The 20553-nt window shown below is 44.7% G+C and overlaps 1 long non-coding RNA gene across 3 annotated transcripts in view; it reads left to right on the top strand.

The window, feature by feature from the left end:
• LOC135298149 (uncharacterized) overlaps positions 1 to 20553 on the top strand; it is an 88465-nt gene that overhangs the window by 44414 nt on the left and 23498 nt on the right. For all 3 annotated transcript variants that reach the window (XR_010360143.1, XR_010360142.1, XR_010360141.1), the window contains exons 2-3: positions 4025 to 4294; positions 8294 to 8367. This is a non-coding gene — a long non-coding RNA (uncharacterized LOC135298149). The remainder of the gene's footprint in view (positions 1 to 4024; positions 4295 to 8293; positions 8368 to 20553) is intronic.

Here is a 20553-nt window from a genome sequence, read left to right as displayed (position 1 = left end):
CATTTTCCCCACCAGTTGCCCCACATAAAAACAGTTATCTGCTTAAATGGTTACCGAGAGGCTGAAGTTTGCAATGGGTTGTCTCCAGTTAATCCTCTGTGTCTCCGTCAATCGGTGTCACAGGAGTTAACAAGAAGCCAGAAAGAGACAGCAAGTAAAATTTAGCCACTTAAACTGGAAGTCAAACAAATGTCTCTTTTGAGTGTGTTATAATTTTACAGGGTTTGCTTCCTTTATACCCTCCCCTGCTTAGTATGTGACAATCTTTGCCTGCTGTTCTCTCCTCTTTTATCCCATCAGCAGCTTGGCCTTCACAGTTTTCTGTGAAAGGACTTTGTTTATGCCTGTACATTTTATGATCTCTTTCTTCCCTACAAACCCCCCATTTCCATGCTGTTTAACATGGAACAGCAGCACTCCTGAAGTAGCTCTGGCAGGTGGGTGCCCTTGGAGATGCTCTGGGTCACACAGTGAGCCTCCTGAGATGTACTGGTGCCCGACTGACCTTCAGGGGGCCAACAAACCCATTTACAGGGCAAGTTCTTCCTTAAATCACTGATATTGCAGGCTGTTTGATCTCAGGGCAATTAATAGGGAGTAACAACGTGAAAATAGTGTCTTGGGTGACTCTGGGCAGTATCCAAGCCATTGGCTGGTCCTGTTTTAGCCCTCATTTTGACAGGTATGGCTACTCCCTGCCTGATTCTAGTGAGACCCTGCAAGTTCTAAGGCCCATGCAGTTGCCCTCAGAGCTTATCCCTGAAACCAGCCCCAAGCACAATTTGGAATAGGACTGGGCCCCTAGGGACAAACACTTGGCTACTGTCACCCTCCTGTGATGAATTTAGATGATGTGACTGCATGCTTTAATCTCGTGAGAGGAGTAGAGTCCAGCCTGCCTGAAAGAGTGAATTTTTTGGCTAAATGGGGCAGGAAAGGCAAGAGCACACACAGCAATTATGTCTGCCTGTACAGCCTACACAGATGCTATGGGCCAGCTGGACAGGGCTGCACACAAATAAGAAATGAACACAGATATCTACCTGGCTCACAGACCCAGACAAGTATCTGCACGTACGAGTCCATGTGTATACAGCAGACTGATTCCAAGCCAAACACAAATTATTCCACCAACTCCAATGGGACAAAATTTGTTTGTGCAGTTTCAGAGGCCAGTCTGAAAACTTGGAAAGAATATTTTCCAGGCATTTGACCAGTTTCTGGGTAATCTGAAAAATGGTATCTTTTACAGATATTTATGTAGCTATAGACACACCCTCACATATGCACACGTATGTAGTTGATTGCTTTTAGCTGGCTTTTTTATTTGTTTTACCCCAATTTTTCTCTAATTGTAAACTCACTCTGGAATGTGAGGATTAAGAGAAGTTAACCTGAGTTTCTCAGAGTGGAGTTTTTGGCCTACGAAATGAATAGGAGCCATTTTTGGGGAAGGGAGGATGTATTTTTCTTCCTACATACACTTAGCATCAGCAGTCTTTAGTTCTACTTAAATGTAAAGGAAACATTAGCAAGGAGGGAAGTGCCTTGCATTTTTTTGAAGTCTATTATTAAAATATAACAAAAATCAGACAAAAGTTTGCATTGCAACCCACTGAAAGATCCATGTCTTTTGGACTGCTCTTGGCAGGAAAAAATAATTTCTTCCATATGCTTGGGGTAACTCCACTGTGCGAGGGCTGCTGAAGTGGTGGCTCACATTCTTTATGTTTGTTTTCTTGGGGGATGGCAAATTGCCCTGCACCTGAAGGCAGCTCACCACAGCACTCTCACTTGGGGGCTGGAGCATGTGGCTGGTGCCAGTAACCCTCCTGTTGCCACCTAAACTCTAGATGGAAAGGGCATCCAAGTGGCTGCTTGCTGGGTGCAAGGCAGGCATCCTCACGTCCCACAGGGTTCCTGTGCCTCGGGTTGGCAGTGTGTGTGTGCCTGGGTGGGATGCTCTTGGTGTTGTGATTGTCAGGTTTTTCTCCTCACCCTAATCTGGCTGGCCTGTGCTCTCAGGTAATGGAAAATAGCAGAGGTCCTTTGAAGCAGGGCAGATATTCATCAGCAAGGAGGCTGCCCTCCCAAGGTAATGTGGCAAAAATCAAATAATGTGGCAGCCATCAAAGGGTCCATTTGGGCACGTGGTTTACCCTTCTCACCTCACCTGCAGTTATCAAAGCAAGCAGGACATGACTGTACTGTGCACTCCTGTTGAAAATAACAGAATAAAATCAAGGCTTCTGGAGACAGCTCCTCAAAAGGGAGATTTGAAAGAACTTGTGTGCTCCCCTCCAGATGATTTTATCTCTGACTCACCACATGAAAACGCAAGATACCATCGGAAAGAATCCTTCTTTCCATGTGCTGTTTGCTTGTTTGTTTCTATGTGAATGGGGTTAGGTTAGGGTTAGGGTTGGCCTGGTAACAGAGGCCACTGTGCTCCACAGTGTCCCTTCCCCTTGCCCAAGTGCATGAAAAAGGTAAATTTATCTCTTTGCTCATCCTTCTATTTGTGTGTTAGCTCTAACACAATAATCTTGACTCAAAAGCTGAGATATTAAAAAAATTGATTGTAGGAAGAAAGCAAAGCTTAATGGATTGACCAGTGACTTAGAGGTCAGGCATTGAACTTCCAGCTGTGTCTACTCATGGCTGACAGTTACCACCCTCTGACAAGACTTTTGGGAGCTGCAAAAGCCCTGCTGAGTATGACAGCACCTGGGCATGGTACTGAACACAGGGCAGCCTGGTGGACTCAGTGCTGCTGCCCCTGAATGATGAGCCACAGCCAGAGCCCACCAAAGATCTCTGCTGGGGCAGCCAGAGGTTTGAGCTAAAGCAGTGAAAATAGGAAGGGAGTAGCATATGAGAAATAGCTTTAAAAAATGAAACAGCCTTAAATATATCTGACCAGAGGTTTGATTAAGAAAAATAGTTAAATATATTGGGTGAGTTCAAATCAATAAAAATACTGGAAAAGGTGTTTTCCTTTCCCCCTCACTTTTGTGTTTATTTCCCTCTTTTTCATTCTCCCAGTTCTGTCTGGCAGAGTGAAAAAATAGATAAGTGACACAAGGAGAAAAAGAAGGCTTAAAGGATGCAAAATAAGAATTTTTTAGTGAGACAAAGCACTTAAAAATCAGGGAGAGAGGATTTACCCAGAATTTGTTGTTTTAAAATAAGCATAGTTTTTAATGGGAAAAAAAGAAAAGAATGGAAAAAACCGCACTCACATCAAATAGTTGTAGCCGCAAACTGAGATAGCAGAGCTGTGGTTTGGCTTCCCTTAATACCTTTTATGCCCAGAAGCACATTCCTGGGGGTGACAAAGAGGAATTCTTGGCCCAGAGGCATTTGAAGGTACCTGGGGAAGTCAGAGCTGGTGGTGGGATAGCTGCTGGATTCACATGAAGTTGTGAACACTGAGTCTTTCATACCTGCACCAAGGGCTTAGGACATCTCTCAGCGAGGCTGCAGGAACTCGTGGGATGCCGCTCTTAATGCAGTGTCATAATATAACACTCATTTTCAGGCAGCATGTGCGTGTGAATGTGGGGTAGGTCTGTGACCTCTCTCCTGGGAGGTAACCAAGCAGTGCTAAATGCCTGCATCCACTTGGAGGATGGAGAGGATTTGGTGACCTCCTCCGGGCAGAATGGCAGATAACCTCCTTCAGCCCAAGGAGAGCCACTGCTAAGTCTCACTGTCACAGCACGCCGCCGAGCCATTGGCAGCCCACCCTGCTGATAGCAGAGCTACACAATGGCCAGTTCATTACTGCAGCACAAACGTCTTACAAAAGCTAGAGCCAAATAAATTAAAGCATTAGGATCTCATTTTCTACAGCATTAACACTATGATGAATGTGAAATCTAATCCCTGCTGGCATCATCAATACTAAAGATGACAGTGCTGTGTGTCAAGAGGTGTTGTCAGAATCCCCCAGGAATTGTATGCAGGGATCAGAAAACCTTGTGTCTCTTTCCCCCTCCTCACCAGCTGTCTCTGCTTACAGGAGGCCACCTCATTTCCCACCAGTGAAGGACCAACAGTACAATGGCAGGCACATGCTGATGATGGAAGCAAAGATTTTTCTTCAAAATTATTTTGGGAGTGAGCTGTTACTTGGAAGCAGGGAGACAAGCTCGTGTTAGAATAGCTGCTCCAAGAACAGTAACTCTGCCTGGATGAATTTATAATAGCCACTTTCACTGGTGCCAGGAAGACACTGAACTTCCAGTGAGTCATTTTTCCACAGCCGTGAATAGGCTAGGATGAACTTCAGGTATGTACTTTGTTTCTTTGTGATATAACAACCACAGCAAAGCTTTGAATCCCTCCAGTTTTATCCACAGGGAGTGGCTATGCCCATCTTTCTTGGGTGGTTTTACTTAAAACTTTCTGTATTCTGCACAGGAAAGGCTAAGAGATGCTATCTGGAAGAGCATTGGGTTTGGGTTTTCTGTCGCTCAACACCTTCACACCCAAATTTTACCCTGGTCTAAGAAAAAGCCTTGTCATTGACAAGGGGTAGGGGCACTGGACGGCTTCAAGGAGTTGGAACCTACAGAACAGGAGGTGCTACAGAGCCTAGTGGCCAGGTTTGCTGCATGCACCAAAGCCTTCTCACAATCCTTTTTTCTACCCATACAGGTGCACTCTGTGGCTCCAGACCTTCTCCAGTCTTTATGCCTTTTCCCATGTGCTTCCTTCAGCTCAGAGTTACCCTCTTCTCCATTTCAAGGAGAAACTTGCCTCAAGGTGCACCCCAATTTCCTTTTCTCCCCTTTGTTTTTTGAACTTTACTTTTTATTCCTGTTCTACCCCTCCTCTTTTCTTTCTCTTTCAGGAACACAAAGTTTCAGGCAACACTTGATTTGTTGGGTATTGTCTGGGAGGTGTGGATCACCACACCTGATAGCTTTGGAGGTGTCTGTCCCTGTTTACTCTTACGTTTCTGTTACATCCTCTGGGCTTTGCTAAATCTCACCAAAATCTATGCAGGGATGGGGCAGTAGAATAGCCCCTGAAACTTTGGAAGCAGTGTGTCAAAATGAGTTAAAGCTGTGCTTTAATATGCAAACAGTACTGCCTAACTAGGCATAATAGTTTGAAAACTCTGACAAGTAGACCATTATGGTTGTAAAAATCCCACTGCTTTTGCTGAAGCTAGGAGGTCTCATCTCATGTCAGGCCTTCCTGTCATGTGCTGTAAGAAATGGGAACTATCAAACTGGCTTAGATAAAGTAAGAATTGCTTTTAAACTGAAGCTTTGTTGTGGCCCAAAGAGTTTTTCCTAATTAGCTTTGGAAAAGCTGCTGTTAACTTTTATTGCTTTTTCTGATATCATACACCTGTGGCTTTGCTGTGCATCCTGAAGGATAAGGATCAATCTATCAGCAGCAGGGTGCTGCTTGTAACTATTCAGGCTTGCCCAGCAAAGGTTGGAAGGAGACTTTTTGATAAAAACACATTTTTGGTGTAGTTCTTGTGCCGGTGGTTTAGCCTTTGGGCTTGTCCATGACCTTCTGGGTGGAGCTCCTAGACTTTTGGGGTCACAAGGGTGGTACACACCAGCAACTGGAGACCATCAACACTTGTGAGGATGAAGAGAGAATCTCCAATTCTCTGTTTCTACCCTGGTTTGCTCATATTTCATGGCCTATCTCCATCTGGTCTGTACATTCCTGGTAGCATACCTCTCTGAAAAGGTGTACATACCTTCGTTTCTTTTGTGCTGTACTTCTGAGGAGGATCCTCCTTCCTTACAGAGAGCAGCGTCTGCAGCCTGGCAGAGCTGAGACACACGCTGTGCTTTCCCCTCCACCCCACTTGGGCCATTCCTGGGCTTCTGCCATGGCCCAGAAGGAAAGGGCACGATGTGCTCTGCCAGCACGGGGGCCAGGCTGCTGGCAGCCAGGACTGGCAGCCGAAGGCGAGGCGTCACATCGTCGCAGGGACTGTAAATACACCACACATCTTTTTACTCTTGTGTCATAATCACAATGTCCCTATAATGTAGTTTGTTTAACTGGATGACTTCAGTGCTAAAAATAAGTGGATCTTGCTGTTTCCAGGACAACCACTATCCCAACGGCTTATCTCGGCGCCTCTCCTCTGTCAAAAGGATGTTCCAAACAGAGCTGGCCATGAATATTAAAAATGAAGCACGCACACAGTAAAGCATTCCCTGGGAAGAGCCCCATGTTTTAATGCTATATGTTATGCTAATAGGACAGTTGCCTCTCAGAGAAGTGTTTAATTCAAAAGTAGCACAGTATGGGGTGAGATTGAAGTAAGCAGGAATGTAATGTGTATTTCTTTCTTCCTTTTTTTTTTTTTTCTTTTTAATTCAATCTCTTGCTGCTGCTTAGAGTGGCTCACTAGGCAGCACTTTCTGTCTCCAGCCCAGAAATCCATAAATTGAAGCCTTGCGTGTGTGTTTGGAGCCCACACAGTGAGATGGCTGCAGGGGGACAGAGAGCTGTTGCCTGGCAGGTGGCACCTGGTGGCAGGGACAGCCTCTGAGGGCACGAGGATGCTGGTGCCTCTTCTACTGAGCCAGGGAAGAAACAGCTTGCACAAACCATGCCTGGCTTTTGAGAATTTGAAATTCAGCTGCTCTTCCCAACAGGAGTAGAGATGAATTGCTCATTTGGAGGAGTCAGGGAGATTTAGAAAAGCCTCCTAGCAAGGAGATGGTTGTATTACATGTCTGCATCCCTCCAGCTTTTTATTCTCGATCCCATTTTTCTTCCTCCTTCCCTCTCAAGCAAAGAAAAAAGCCTCGAAGAAAAAAATCAGAAGAAGCTTTCAAATCAAAGGAAATCAAAGTGGTCATTTTTAACCTCTGTATCTGGACAAAAAGGAGGAGATAATTTAGCCAGTAAGATTGGTTTTCAAGTACAAGCTGAGTGGAGCTGTAGAACTGCTGCCTACTGAGCAGTAGAAATCTTGCAAGAACTGGTGAGACCCATGTCCAGATCATAGGTTTTGACTGAAGCAATTGGTTCACCATTAATCAAACTCTTTGATTCCATGATTGCAAAGAAATGTTCAGTGTTACTGATGCAATACAGCAAAGTCTTATACAGAGACAGCCACCTCAGCAAATGCAGCCTCATTTCCTCCAATAATATTTACTGAAAAAAATAATAAATTAGTTTTAAAATATTGCCCATTTATTTCTCTCCCATAATTTATATTTTTAACAAAACCTTCTATTTAATTGGAGGCACGTTTATGCAGTAACTGGCATGGGGGCAGTGAGCTAGACCCTCAGATGTTATACACTGACTAGGTTTCACTGTCCAGAATTTAATTTTATTCAGATGAGGATCAGACCTGTTTTAGGAGACCTTCTGAAAACCCTCAGTTGTTTATGAGAGCTGACAGCAAATACAACAGTTCAATCCTTATGCGCTGAACCTAGAAATTTTCAAGGTGACTGACTTGGCTGCAAGAGAGCTGTCATTTTATGCAGTTTGTACAGGAGGCTTCAGAAAAGAAGTGAATCCTGAGCTCCCACTGAGACATTGTCTACTTCTTAATATTTTATTGTTGTTATTTTTGCTCTCAAAACTGATTCTGACTCCCCATGGATATTTAATTTTCTTCAGGAAAATGTAGCAAAAATACATGCCCTCCTTTGGTCTGAAATATGGACTGTGAATCTCATATAAACAAAGTGACTGAATTTTTCTGATGCATTTCAGATTTGTAGTTCTAGCCCTAACCAGAGCTCAAAAAGTGAAGTATGTGAAAAATAATGTTACCTGGATGCTTTAAAATGTCAGAAAAGGCAAATTCCAGGGAGGTGCAAAGTCCTCTGGAGGTAATGCATATCTCAGCTCACCGAAAATATCTTACCTTGGCAGGTTGTGTCATGTCAGAGTAAATAATGCTGAAATGCATTAAAGAATCTGAAGACTGAATCTGTTTCAATAAGGAAGATCTGTATCACACCAGTATTCCCTTTTATCTGCATTGCTGCATTAGAGGGAAATTATTCTGAAAACCTCAGAAATGTATGCCTGGGCACCCTAAAAATCCAGAGTTCTGGAGAGAGGCTCTTGAAGGGAGGTACTTGGTATAGCCCAGGCTTGGAAAGAGATGAACTTCATGCTCTGAAGCATCTTTCTATAGGATTTGTTGCAGGGTTGGGGTGAATAAGAGAATATTGACATGTCATAGGTGTCGATGGTAGGAGGATACAAATTTGGGCACAATAATTTTTTAGCATGCAGACTAAAAATTTTCTGTTGCGATGTCCATTGTTTTCAGTGAACTTCTCTCACTTCAGAATAAAGGGAGTTTGACACTCTGGTTCTACTGCAGCAGGACCATGGCAAGAAGAGGTATGTACATATGCACACACACACATACACACACACATGTGTATACAAATATATGTATGAATATTTCTATGTGAATACAGAGGGGGTCCCAGCAACTCTGTGAGAGCCAGTCAGCTTCAGGAAGGACCAAGCAAATGAGAAAAAAAAAGGAAGAAGACAGAGGAGAAGATAAAATTGCATCTCATTCTGCCCCTTCTGCCTCTTGCTGAGATTCAGAGAGATTTGAGACAGCTCATGTTCCCCCATCACTGAGTGAACGCCCTGTTTCCTCAGCTGAGATATTAGTAAAGTCAACTTGCTTTTTTGGAATTAAGGAAAGAAATGCAGATGTTGAGTTGAACTGACAGCCCTTCAGGAAGCCTTAAAATCCCCCAACCTTCTTTAAAAGGGAAACAAGGTTTGCAATTAGTGAACTACAGCAGGCTTAAGCATCCAGTTGCTATTAATGCAATTATAGTTAGGGTTATGATAGCTCTAGTGTCTTCTTGAAAACTCAGACCTCCATTTCATTAGGGTATTCAATGCTTTTTAAATATTGCTTCTAGCACTTTGTAAAAGGAAACATGAAGTGTGGATTGAAAATCCTGCAGATATGGCTCATATTCTCAGAAGTGTGACTGTACATGTGTCTGGGGTAGGACTGGAAGGTATCTGAGAAACCTTTTGGTACATCCTGGAGAGTGCACAGCTTGGTGCAGCAGAGCAGCAGCTTCAGCAAAGGCACTGTAGTGACTCTGCTGTGCAAATCAGTGCTTACACATAAATACTGGGTTAATGCATCTGGCAGGAGCAGTGTATAATAGCGAGACTAGCTTAATACTGCTGTCTCCAGTGCTCATGCTGCAAGAACACGCATTGACTCTCTGCACCTTCCATATGGCAGACACTTTAAAAATACAGTGGTCTAACAGGTTCTACTGTTTCCATCTAAATTCCTCTTCTCACCGGTAAAGAGTGACCCTTTGAATCTTTTAGCTGCAAATAGAAAATGGGAAAATCAGTGTCCACCTCAGGCTGCAGCCTTTACCCCCTAGCCAGGCAGCACTTTGAGTCCTTTCCATACAGTCTCTTGATTCCACAAAAACCATAGGAAATTAAAAATTCTATGACCTGGGACTATCTGGGCTCTAGTGTGCCCGTGGGTTTGGTGATTCAGGCAGAAAGACAGACGGACAGAAAATTGTGAGCTTTGACATCAATTGCATGAAATACTGTGTGCAACAGCCTTATTTCTCTTATTTCATTGTCAGTAAAAAAATTTTGGAGTGTTTTGAGTCTTCTGATGTTTAGGCCATGCCCACTTTTTCTCACTCATTGTCCTTTAAAGCACAACAAGGTCACAAAAATACTCTCAATGGGTGGTTAATACTTGGGCCTAGGGCTTCAGTGCATTTGGGGGTTTGGATCCTGGCTGTGTTGCCGACATGATTTATTGTATTTACTGTTCAGATTGAAATGCCAGAAACATCCATCAAGCTGTACAAAAAGGCCATTCCATCCCTTCTTTCTCCAAACCATGTCTGAAAAGGTATTTTTGGCCAAGTATGTCAAGCAACAGACTGCTTAGCTGAAGAAAATGGGATTCCATACACAGAAAAAAAATTCATGGAGGTCGCAGCACATACGTCATAAATAATAAGTTACTTTTCCTACAAAATGCAAAAGAATTCCCAGATAAGCTTATTTTGTTCTATTAATCTCAGTTGAATTCTGCAATTATTTTCCTGTAGTAAGTTCAATAATTTTTAATATCTTTACTTGTGCAACATTTTATCTTAGTGCACTCAGTCAGATAGGTAGAAAGAATGATTGTTTTTTTTCTCTTTCTATATTGAATACTAAATAGAGGCATAAATGGACAAAATCATCATTGAAATAGAGACACAAACAGTATTTTCCAAGTGAAGTGCAAAGGGAAGCTAGCATATCTGTATTTCAAACTACGCAGGGAAATTACTGTGGAAGACCTACTCTAATTGTCGTTCCTGGGAAAGAGCAAAATGGAAATTGCTGGTTTGTTATTCAAGTGCATCACCTAGCAAGATCTTTTTCCTCTCAGAAATTCTCAAATGCTACCAAGCAAATAAATATTCTTTGCCATTTCTATTCATTTTCCTGAAACATCTTCCTTCCGAAGGCTTTTGAGGGCTGCATCCTGACCGTGTAGCAGAAACGCCCTATAAGGAGGGTGCTCCAAGTGTCCAGTGCCCTGAACATCTGGGCTGGGAGGTGGGCAAGATGTGTGGCAGCTGTGTAACTGATGAGTTTCAGCTGGGTACCTGTGGTGAGAGGTGGCCTAGCCAACCTGGCTGCTCCTTGGGGCTGTGTAGGCAGGAACAGGAGATGTAAGGAGTGTGCTTTCTTTCTGTGTGCCGCTGCAGATCTGCTCGCCCAGAAATGATTATTCATCCTATACTTCTGACTTATTTTTTTTCTTGATTAGAACAGTTTTCAAATCTAGAGCAGCACCAAAGTCTCTAGCAAAGAGACTTTTGAGGTACAAAATTCCTCAGCTTTGATTAGAACTTCTGGGTGCAGTATGGTGTAAGTATACACAGACACCCCCAAACACCCCCAAATGCAGCATACTATCTGCTGTGAGGTTAAAGGGGAAGCTTGCTAACAAAATTTTGTGACCACATTCTAATGAAAGGAATAAGTTCTCTAGAAGTTCCAAAACATGTGAAGCAGTTGCACAGTGAAATCTGAAGGCTACCCGTCTGAAATGCATGAATGCCTTTTGTGCCCTACCATGCATGGCAGCTACCTGGCCATTCTGCCTCAGGAGCCAGCACTGCCAGCTTCCTAATAGAACTCAGCAACATAGCCATGATAGCACAGCCTTTTGACAACACCAAGTGAGTGGTGAGGGGGAGCATTTTATTTCCTCCCCCTCCCTGAGTCTGCAAAGATGAAGAGGGGATGTGGATATGGATAACCAATGCCCCCGTTTTGTCCTGGCAGCTGCACCTTGCTGTCAGGGTCATCACAATGGAAAAGGACCATGGACAACAGGAACTGGGAGTCACACTGAAGACATGCAGGTCCTTAATGGTGTGGTGAGGAAGTGGATCCAGGAGCTAACAATGTGTTAAAAACCTGACATGCTCCTTTTATACTTGTTCCTGGAGTTGGAGAACTGAAGTATGCACTCAGGCTGTTGTCACAGCCCATGGAGATGTAATGTGGTGAGGTAACAGCAATATATGGGGAAAGCCATCCTTGAGAAATTGCTTAAAAATATACCCTGAGATCAGAAGAAAGTCCCTAAGTCTTGCTTGAAAGCCTGGGCTTCACTGCTGAGGAACATTTATGAGTTCATATCTAGGGCTGTGGTGGTGATCCCTTCTGCATGTGCTGCATGTTGAAAGGGAGCTGTGAAGGGGAAAACGAGTGGTGTGCTTTGCCATTCCAAGGGATGTGTGAGACTGCACTTACTCACAAGTGGTGCAGATGAAAATGGAGGGTATGGACATGCCTGTGGTGTGTTGAGGCCTATTGGCAATCAAGTTGGGAAAAGGCAGGTTTCCAGATGTCTGCAAGTTCTGGTATGTGAGCTGTAAACCAAAGGTACAGTGGTGGATGAGGTGTCTGCTTTCAGTGCAAACATTTTTCCTACTTGCATTGTGCCAGGTTGCTTTACTGGCTTTAATCATCACAAGGTAGAAAGTTGGTGAGTAAAGTCTTGTCACTATATAGGTTTGCCTGGAATTGAAAGAAAAGAAAATGTAGCAGACTAAAACCATTTAATCTGGAGCAAAGTTAACAGAACGAGTTAATGAAAGAAAGGCAGTTGTTTAAAGGTGTGAAACTGCTGAAGAGAGCCAAGGTACAAGGGGTTATCCATAGATGTGGCCAATTTAAACAAGACAAGCTGGTGACTCAGGGAGGCTCCACCTCCAGTGTCATTCATAAACCTAGCCTGTCCCTGAGCAGCCACTTAGCTTTGATTGCATCCTGTTTAACTTGGCCTTTGGATCACTAACTCTTCCAAAATCTGGCTTTTTGGGTAGGTATCACACCTTAAAACATCTGATCCTCTTTTATAAGTGCAAAGTACTCTTTTATTTGATTTCTTTGTGCTGCCTGCCTGCATCACTGGGTTTGGGTTGGTCCTGCCAGGGACAGGAATATTTCTCACTGGCAAAGAATAGTAGATCCAGAAGTAACTGAGCTGACAGACTTCAACAAAAGTTCCAGAAAGGTTTATCTCCTTTGCAGCATGCAGGCTTTAGCTGGCATCTGGAAGACAGTGGCAGAAGTTTCCCAAAAAACCACAGATGGGAGTCCAGCTTCAGAACTGAGATCCAGATGCCAAGGCCTTGAAGGCTTGTGTCAGGTGATATCCTTGGGAAAGGTTGTTTTGCAGTGTTTTGGTGGCTGTATAGAACGAGTGGCGTCGAATGTCATCAGCACCTAAGAAGTTGTTTTCCCTCCCAAGATTATGTGATAAAAATGAAGTTGTTTTGTTTTCAATGGCATTTTCCATGACTTTAATGAGGAGAGGTTCTATTAATAGAAAACCAAAAAACAGTTTCTGGAGCTCAGCAGCAACACTGTGCTACTCTCAGAGTTTGCAAACAGTGTTGAGCCTTTCCAATTTTTAAACTAAGCTGAGAAAAACAAGGATGAACTTAAGAGTAGCAAGTTTGAAACCTACATGGGATGTTGCCATTTTGTGAGCAATTTATCACCTCCTCAGGGTGGCTGCTCAGGCTCCTGGATATCCATATCTGAGCAAAATCCAGTGGTGCCTCAGGCTGCAGGTGTTGAGCCACAACTCTTGGGGTGGACCATTGTCACCCAACTGCCAATGAGAGCTTGTGGCACGGCTGACTGTGACCTCGTGGCTGCAGCTCAATGGTGTCTGTCAGGCAGGTACCAGCTTAGCTTTAAAGTTGTCTTAGCCCTCTGCTATGTGACAATTTATATTGCCATGGCAGGGGGAGGAATAGTCTTTGATTCACACTGATCTTGGCTCTAGAAACACCCACTGGCTTGATTTATATCCACATGGTGGCAGGGTGCAGGGGTGCTTGAAGTGCCCTTCAAGGCAGTCTTGCCTGAAGGCAAGTCTGTGCAGGTTCCTGCTCCTTCCTCTGCCCTCATAGGGACAGCCAGAGGCTAAAAGATGGCTTAGGAGCAATATTCCTTCCTTGGGAATCTGACCAAGCTTTCCTGGCTGAAACCAGGTACAAAAAAATCCCATTTGTTGTGAGATGAGAGCAGCTGAGAGCCACCACTGCAGAAATGCTGGGGTCTGCGAGTCACCACAAGTCACTTCTCAATGCACTTGTGGAGTGAGAAGTAATGACAGCCCCTGTGGCCCATTCTCAAGTGGGAGCTGGGGGGTTGCTTGCACATGATGCTGTCATTCTGGAAGGTCAGTCTCCATCGTGCTAGCAGTGGGCAGGGTCCATCCTGGCTCAAAGCTAAACCTGTGAAGGGTGACATCATGCAGGAGGCACTTTGAGACGCAGCCTGCCAGCACGTGTTATTAAGCTAATCATGGTAGAGGAGGAGCCCCTGAGGCTCAGCTGATAAGGTAAAGAACACATTCCACTGTGGTAGATGAAAAACCCTCAGCCAGGTTGGTGTCACAGAGCTGCATGCTGGAAATGGCACAATAGTGAGATCAAGTACCCCCAGGGTCTGGACTCTGCTGTCTCCCTGCCCCAGGAGCAACCTGGAATTTACATTAGCAGCAGACAGCTGTAGAAAGCACAGAAAAACCAAGGACCATGGTGGGGACTGCTGAGGAAACCATTGCCACAGACTGAGGCACCCTTGCTCTGGGGAAGGGTGTGAATGCCTCCCAGTCCTGCCCTGAAGCCCAGCTTGCCTGTGCTGGTTCCTGGTTTGGGCTGCAATCTGCATTTAATTCCCCTCTTCCACCCTTCTTCCATGATGATGACCAGATGCCTCTTTCCACTGCTTATCAGAGTAGGTGCTGCTCTTCTCCAGGAGGTCTCATCTACTACAGGGCATTCTTGTAGGTGGAAAGCTTGAGGGCAGCAGCCCTTTCCCTGTGTCACCTTCAGATGTCACAGGCCATGAGATTTTCAGTCATGATGCTCAGGAGCTGAGGACCAAGAAGGGTTGATAGCTCAGCTGCCCTGGAAAACAAGTCCCCACATCACCAATGCTGGCATCTGCCCTTCAGGAGAGGAGGGACCCCTGCAGAGGATCCTGCCATGGGCAAGAGAATGAAAGGGCAGCAAGGTCTGGGAGGCAGAAGTTCAGATATCAAGAATCAAACTAAAAGAAAACAAGCAAATAAGAAAACATTGCTTTGGCTTCAGCCAGGAACCCAGGACAGTAAACAGAGAAGGCTGGAGAGCCAATATATTCTACCCTGGGGGAACTGACTTTGTTTGAGCCAAAGAGGAAAGAAATGAATATAAGATAAAGAGCAAAGATGAAAGCTGTATATCGCAAGCACAAACTGCCTCGGCCATGATTGGCAGTTTACATATTACATTTTATAGCATTCCTCTTCTCCTCCCTCCATATTTTCTTTCTCTCCATTTCTCTGCTGACAGCTCATACACACGCCTTGAGCTGCACAAATAAGTGCTCTGCTCCTCCCTCGCATCCTGCTCAGACTTCACGCCAGCCCTTCCCAAGTTCACAGACCACCCCACCATCCTGGCTGCATGCAGAAGAGACAGCAGGTCAAGGTCTGAGTTGTCACAAGTCCACTGAAAAGATTTCCTGTCATGTGCAAATAAACCCAGCTCCTCTCCTCTGGCTTATTTGGTTTTTACTGAATCCGGTCAAATCACGATTTCCCCCTTCTCTTACAATAAACAATCAGCCCGTGTCAACTTGATTACGAGCTGCTGATGCAGCATTGTTGAATCCAAGCCCTGAGTGTATGTTTTGGCAAAAACAGCGCTATTTTCAGCTAGGCGTGCAAGGTGGCTTGCCAAGAGGCTCAGCTTTCCCAGCAGACCCACGGTGGCTCGGAGGCAGGGCTCCCACTGGCTGCCTGGGCAGCAGGACCAGGGGCCAGGTCTGCACAGCTCAGCACCAGCACTCCTGGCAGGGCCTGCAGCACCTCGCTGCTCCTCCCCAGTGCATCCAGAGCAGCATCCCAGCAGCATCAGGTACACTGAACAGGGAGAGCACAAAGAAATCCTGTGCCAGTTCTGACCACTCTGAGGACAAGCACTTGGCATGTCAGCTTCCAAGGAGGTTTACTTTGCCTACATGTACTTTGATATCAACCCTTCTTGGTTCTCAGCTCCTGAGCACCATGACTGAAAATCTCATGGCCTGTGACATCTGAAGGTGACACAGGGGAAGGGCTGCTGCCCTTATCTCTGTATCCAGTGTATGTTCCTGGTGTAGGAGCTTTGAGAGCCCTCAGCTGTGTACAAGTTGAGGGGCAGGATTTATGCTTTCTCCACACCAGGGCAGCTACCCTCCAAGTCAGCTTGTTTACACTCAGACAACACAGCCTTCACATCATTCCTCTCTTTAAAGGGTATTTATTTCTTTCCAGGGCAATGGTGTATCCCTATCCTCAGTTTTCCTCTGGGACCACTCATGATTTTGGTGTCTATTTTTCCTGTTGCTGCTTTCTTTTGGATGCTATATTTCCCATGGATTCAGTGTCCATAGAGGACAGATGTGAGAAAGAAAATAGTGAAGGCACAGACACAAAAATGAAGTGTAACACAAAATCCTCTCCTGACATCCTTCTTGCAGAAGTCTGTTTTCCCCCCATAAAATGACAAACTTTCTCCCTACTAATGTTGACAGCATGCAGATTTACAAACTGGCAGACTATACCATTCTATTTTTTCCTAAGCAAATCCCCTCTTTTTTTTTTTTTTTTTTTTTTTTTTTTTTTTTTGCCTGCAGCGATGCTGTAGCAGCACAGCTCCTCAGGTGCTTTGCAGTGGGCAGGGCTGGCAGCTGGCAGGCGTGGGCATTGACAGACCCCGCTGGTGGAGAGGTGGCACCCTCAGCAGAGCTGTGCAGGGGTGGCCATGCACATGTGTACCTGCACACGAGTGCCTGGCTGTGCCTGCGTCTCCTCGCACTGAATTCCAGAGGCGTTACGTGTCCTGTGGAAAGAAGGAGCTATTTATGCCACAGGCATAAATAAAACCACTGAGCATTTGCAGTAACACAGGTTGCTCAGGGCCTGAGCTCAGCCCCACTCTGGACAAGGACAAACTCTGCCTTTGGTGGGAGATGGGTAGGGGCCATGGTGCAGGGATGCTGCTGGGAAGGACACAGGGGCAAACACACAGGCAAGGTGTCTGTTGTCTCCTTATTGAGTGGTAAGCTGTGTTATTTCCTCGTGACTGCTGGCACAAGCCAGCGGTGTGTATTTCTGCCTCCTCATTACACAAGAAGGTTGAACCAGTGAATGTTTGCACATAGTTGAGACAAACACACCAGCATCTCTTCTTGTGTGCAGGCTTGACTCCGCAGAAAGCAGTGGCATATTGGGTCATGAGAGACAGGTGGTGCAATTACCAAAATGAATTTTTTTAAAATGTAGTTGCTATATGTTCAAATAAATCTACATTGTTATCCCATATTTCAAAGGAAGGGGATGGTACCACTGCCTTTATCAAGGGCATCAGGATGCCACCAAGTCACACCTGCACAGAGCTTACATGACTTGATAACTAATATTCTTCTTCAGAAATACCTGGTGCAGTTTATTCACTGGCCTTTAGATACATATGATGTAGGTATTCAACAGATGAGCTAGAGTCAGGGAGAGAAACAGGTATTTCTGTGTATGGGTTACCCCAAGCTGGAACATATCTCTAACACTAGGCAAGTGAATTGCATTTTACTGGTATCCTCTTCTTACCCCTGACTCTGAAAGGACCTCCAAGCTCAAGTTCATACATAGCATTGCCAATTTGAAAATGTGCATGAAACAATTTTATTCCTGGTCTTTCCTGGAAAACTTTGATGACCATAAACTTGTGATGTACAAAACCTCCTTCATTTTTCAACCTGCCCTTTTTTCCCATCTCTTTGTTGCCTGAGTGACACTCTTGTGTTCTGGCTGATTCACCACTCCCCTGGCTATTTCCCAGCATGAAATTGCTCTCAGCGAGTGATGAATGAGTGCTCTGCCTTAACTCTGCCGGAGCAAAGGGCACAGCTACCATACACTCCAAAACTTGTAGAGTATGATGGATTCGAGCTTTTACAGAAATGTTTATTACCTCACCTTCCTTACACTTGGAACTGAACTTCTCATGGGCAGTTTTCAATTCAACTTAGTTTCTTAAGAAGAAAAAAAAGGTGGCCAGTCAAGAGTGATTCTGTTACAGTGATTTTAAGTTGGTGTAAAACCCAGCAGTGAGGTGAAATGGGCTGCTTAGCCAGGAAGAGAATTGGCACATTGCTGGACAAGCAGGGAAGGCAGTGGCATTCAGACTGCTTTCAGTGCAGCTGTAGGACTGCACCCATGGCAAAAGTTGTTTTGGAAATAAGCTGTCTTTACAACTCCTGTGTTTGCTCATCACTGGAACTTGGTATACAAAATCTGGCATGCTTTTTTAAAAACAAACAAAACTAAAAAAAAAAGAGACTGGCCTTGTTTTCTGTTGTAATAACAACAGAACCTAGTAAAACAAAGGAAACAAAGTCTTCTGGTATTTAGTGACAACAGCTTCTTAAAAAAATCTGGATGAGATTGTTGCTCTTCAAAGTTCGAAGGCAGGGCTGGGGTAGGTGGAAGGCAAGTGAAGAGGGCAGCTGTAGAGGAAAAGCATGACCAGCCTTTTGAAGATGTCAGATCAGTTCTTGGCACAGCTGCCAATCTTGTATGGGACTGTGGCCCTCATCTGTAAAGCTGAAACAAATTTTGAAGTTCTTTAGGGTCTGATGTCAGAAACAGTGCTTTGTGTGTTTGCTTGGGGGAAACCTGGCCCTGGAGAAAGCTGCTGTGGTTGAAGGTGGGTGCACAGGGCTTATGCTCTGTATATTATGTGACACTGTAACCAGCAGAAAGCTGCTCATGTTCCTCATGTTCTCCAAAATGCCTTTACAAAGGCTTTGCATGGCACATATGTAAAAACATGGGTGCAATTTTGCCTTTCACCCTCCAAAAATGAAGTGCAAAGATCATTCATGTGTGGGGATGAATTTTAATAGCCACAAGAACCCAAGGATTTGGGTTTACTGCAGTAGAAGTGAGAAAGAAGAGGAGCTTGAAGCGCAAAGGGGCAAGGAATGAGCAACTATGAATCCGAAGGCAGACAACACACTAACATTATAACACAAAGATGTTAACAAAGCCCTGAAACCCAGTCTTGCCTGGTAACTGGGGCCAGATGCCAAGCACAGGCTGATCTTCCTGGCCACGCTGTGGATTTGATGGTGCACTTGCTGCAGGACTGGCACGGAGGTGTGGGGCTGAGGGAGGATGCTAACACCATGGGGGGCAGCTGTGATGGAGCACTGCTGGTGTGAGCACACAGTGGCACTGGAGCCAAGGCTTTCTCACTGCCCTGAAGTATCTCTGCTGCAACAAGGTGTCTGTGGATCCTCAGCGGAAATTTTGTGTCCAGCACTGGCAAGACAAAATACCACAAATGGATTAAGTTGTCATGCTGCTAATTTATTTTCATACACACAATGGCTACCTTGAACAAACCCCATCCTGTTTAAGTTCAGGGGCTGTGCTGCTCATTCTCTGTGTTAAAACTAGATAAACTGTGGAAGTGTCTAGCCTTCCATTTAGCTAAGAGCTGAGCTTCTGGACAATGCATCTGGTGCTAGCACATTCTCAGCTGCACTGGTGGATTTGTCAAAGCATATATTCAGCAAAGGGTTCAGGGGCTTGCATCAAGGATAGGTGACGTCCAGGAGGCTCTGCAAAGAGTTTGAGGGTGAAATTTCTCCGTAGTCCAAGGCTGGGGCAGTGGGGCTAAGATATTATCTTGAGTCTTTATTCAAAGCTGTTCAAAACTCTTGGTCAAGAAATCATAGAATCATAGAATGGTGTGGTTTGGTTTGGGAGGGACCTCACAGACCATCTAGAATCACCCCCTGCTCCTGTGGGCAGGGACACTTTCCACTAGACCAGGTTGCTCAGGGCCCCATCCAACTTGTTCTTGAATGCTTCTAGGGGTAGGTCAAGCATCACTTCTTTGGGCAACTTGTTCCAGTACCTCACCATCTTCTGAATAAAGAATTTATTCCTAGAATCTAATCAAAATTTTTCCTTTTTTAGCTTAAAACCATTGCACCTTATTCTAACACTACATGCCCTTATAAAAATGTTCCTCTCTTCCTCAAGTAGCTTTCTTGTAGACTTGTCATCACATGACAGAGCTTTATGCTTGGATGTCCAGTGTTTGCAACTTTTGAGAGTCTGGATATTCTGCAAATCAAGTTTCTGTATGAGAATGACACCTTTTGGCTCACAGCTGTGGCTGTCCTCAAGCGCTGCTCAATGAGGGTGTGGAGAAAGAGCTGAGTGATGAGTAACCAAAGTAAAGTTGGCAACTTAGGTGAGTTTAGGTGAGTTAATGCACCATTAATGCACTGTCAGGCCCAGACATATTAATATTGAGGTTCCTTGAAATACCTTAGATGCTTGGCTCTCTCCCTAGCCAGTGGTGTGAATACCAACCACTAGGGACAGAGTTAGGGACTGATTATGTCACCCCTGACCTTCGGTTTCTTAAACAACTGCCGGGTCTCCAGGAATCCGCTTCAAGAGTTTGCTAGGGAAGGGGGCAGAAAAGAACATCTAAATCGTACCCAGCCTTGCTACTCATGCTAACTCCGATCTTGTTAATTGTCCTTCTTTGTAATCAATACTCTTGTTTAGACAAAGTCGGGGAAGGAAAAAATTGTAAAAAGCCCTGCTTAACAAAGAACACTGATGAGAATCCTTCGCTTAAAAACTAGTCATTAAATGATCAAACAAGGTGAGAACAACAATCTGATTCTCATGCAAATTTTTGCCTTGAGAGGGGAGTTTTGTTCATGAGCACAAAATCCATTATTGGCTAATGGTCATTTGCATACCCTGGGCTATCTCGAAGCACCTCTGAAACATTAGCTGCAAAGCGTTTTGCTAATCAGGGCTGGTCCTTTCCACCCTTTCCCGTGCAGGTAAGTGGTATTTGCCAGAAGAAAGGGAAACTGCAGCTTACAGCCTCTATCGAATGAAGAATCACAGCCTCTAGCGGG

This window comes from Passer domesticus, chromosome 3 (assembly GCF_036417665.1).
Source record: "Passer domesticus isolate bPasDom1 chromosome 3, bPasDom1.hap1, whole genome shotgun sequence".
Classification (NCBI taxonomy): domain Eukaryota; kingdom Metazoa; phylum Chordata; class Aves; order Passeriformes; family Passeridae; genus Passer; species Passer domesticus.
Note: the sequence above shows the minus strand (reverse complement) of the source record. Positions and strands in the feature narration are given on the sequence as shown.